Raw genomic sequence first — 2,482 nt, 5'->3', positions numbered from 1 at the left:
AGAGAAATTGCTTCTCATGCAAAAGGCCTTGGGTTCTATCCCCAGAAAAGAAAAGAAGGCTGAGCTTTGGTGGTTCACAATTGTAATACTAGTTACTGAGGATGCTGAGATCTGAGGATACATGGTTCAAAGCCAGCTGGGGTTGAAAAGTTTGTGAGTCTCCAACTAACTAGCAAAAAGCCAGAAGTAGAAATGTGGCTCAAGGGTTAAAGTGTCAGTCTTGAGCAAAAAAGCTAAGACATAGCAACCGGGCTCTGAGTTCAAGCCCCAGAACTGGCATGGGGGGGTGGGGAGAAAGAGAGAAAGAGAGGAAAGGAAGGGAAGAGAAAGGAAAAAGAAAGGCAGGGAAATGAAAAAGTAAAGTAGGGAGGAAGATACACATACAACTGTAAATCCTTCTTTTATCCCTTTGAGATACACACATACCTCTTAAGCCCAGGGTTTTGTAAGAGCTTGGGTATCATGCCTTTGAAATAAAAATTACCAAGAAAGGCAGGGCTGACTCCCAGGCTGTGGGAGAGTAGGAGTCTAACTTCATAAACATGCCAGTCACACAGAGAGAGAGCCTGGTCACATTGCCCAGACCTCAACTTCTACTTCTTTGACCCTGAGGGTCCCCCCACCCCATTACTCACTCATTCTTCCTTCAAAATTCCCAGTCACTGCTGCACAGATCAGAGCTCTGTACTCAGTTCCATGCTGAGGACTCTCCAACTACTGCTCCTCCAGGAGAACAGTATCTGTCTCTTCTGCCCTTTACCCTCATTTCTATTTTAATGAGATACGTATGTGATTTGCACTTACACTGAAACTGGGGAAGTACTACTTTATGTTTACTCTTCCTTCAGGAATTTCTCACAAACAGCCCTGAATGGTAGGCATGAATTTTGTGAGTTTTGTTTTTTCTAGGTGGTACTGGGGTTTGAACTCAGGTTCTCTAGCTCATCTGACTTGTTTGTGCGTGGCTAGCACTCTATCACTTGAGGCACAGCTCCACTTCTGGCTTTTTTTTTTTTTTTTTTTTTGGCTGGCTAATTGGAGCAAAGAGTTTCACAGGTTTTCCTGGTTGGACTGGCTTGAACTGTGATCCTCAGATTTCAGTTTCCTGACTAGCAAGGATTACTGGAGTGAGCTGCCAGTGCCTAGTTTAGACAGGAATTTTTACCCTCACTTTAGCAATGAGTGATGAGTACAAGGGCTTTTATTTAAGGTCACAACAAACTGCAAACTGAACTATGTCATGACTCAAGCCAGTGCCGTTTCTACAACATGGGACAGAGGCCACATGGCCTGTGCAGCTGTTGGGGGTGGGGTAGAAATATCTGATCATGACCTCTATTCAGGTATCAGTGCCATGTGCTCTCAGGCATTCATTCACCTTTCTTCTGAACTTGCAAGAGAACTGTTTTAGATTCACTTTTAGTCACCAACTCTCTTGTGGGCTCCAAAGAACTCATTGGGAATTATCATATCAGCAGTAGCTGGACCCAAGGACCAGAGCTTCAGGGAGAGATGTCAGATCAATACAGTGCAGGTACTGTAGGGTCTTGACTCAAACTGAGGAAACCCAGCCCTCCATCTAGCCACTGCCACCTGAAGCCTGACCTAGGCCTGCCTCTCCTGAACACCTACTTATTCTGCATACTTAGTTCCTATATCTTTCCTACTTTCTCAACTTGAGAGAGATCTTGCTATGTAGCCCAGGCTGGCCTCAGCCTGTGAATCTAAGTGGATCTACACTCTTGTCTTCCAAATACTGGGATTCCGGGTATGTATCACCACACCTACCTTAGTCTCCATTTTTGTTTTGGTAGACTCCCTTTCTCCAGGCTGAGCTAGTCCTCTGAGTAAATCTTCTCCTGATTCTCTGGGTCACCCTTCTACTCCTAGGCCAATTCAAGGTCTTGGGGGAGACTCCTTGGAGCAGACGTCCCCTTGAGGATTTGCTCACCTTACACATGTAGGACACAATTGGAACATAACAAATTCCTGAGTGAACTGTATTTCATCTTTTATGTCCCTTTTTCTCCTGAATTACAGATTTAAACACTAAAGTCTTCTTCCAGAAAGGGTCAGACTACTAACATAAATGATGAGATGAATCTTTCTAATCATTTCTAAGTCTAAGAGTTCCTTTCCCTTATTGAATACCTATGGTAAATACTTTTATTTGGTAAATTTTATTATTATTATTACTATTACTATTACTATGTCAGTTCTAGGGCTTGAACTCAGGGCCTGGACACCATTCCTATGCTTCTTTTGCTCAAGGCTAGTGCTCTACCACTTGAACCACAGCTACACTTCTGGCTTTTCTGGTGGTAGTTTATTGGAGATAAAGAGTCTCATGGACTTTTCTGCCCAGGCCAGCTTTGAACCACAATGCTCAGATATCAGCCTCCTGAGTAGCTAGGATTACAGAGATGAGCTGCCAGCACCTGGCTATTACTCATTTTTAAAGAAAAAACTTGCACATACAAGG

This window comes from Dipodomys merriami, unplaced genomic scaffold (assembly GCF_024711535.1).
Source record: "Dipodomys merriami isolate MVZ:Mamm:240054 unplaced genomic scaffold, mDipMer1.0.p SCAF_14, whole genome shotgun sequence".
Taxonomy (NCBI): Eukaryota; Metazoa; Chordata; class Mammalia; order Rodentia; family Heteromyidae; genus Dipodomys; species Dipodomys merriami.
Note: the sequence above shows the minus strand (reverse complement) of the source record.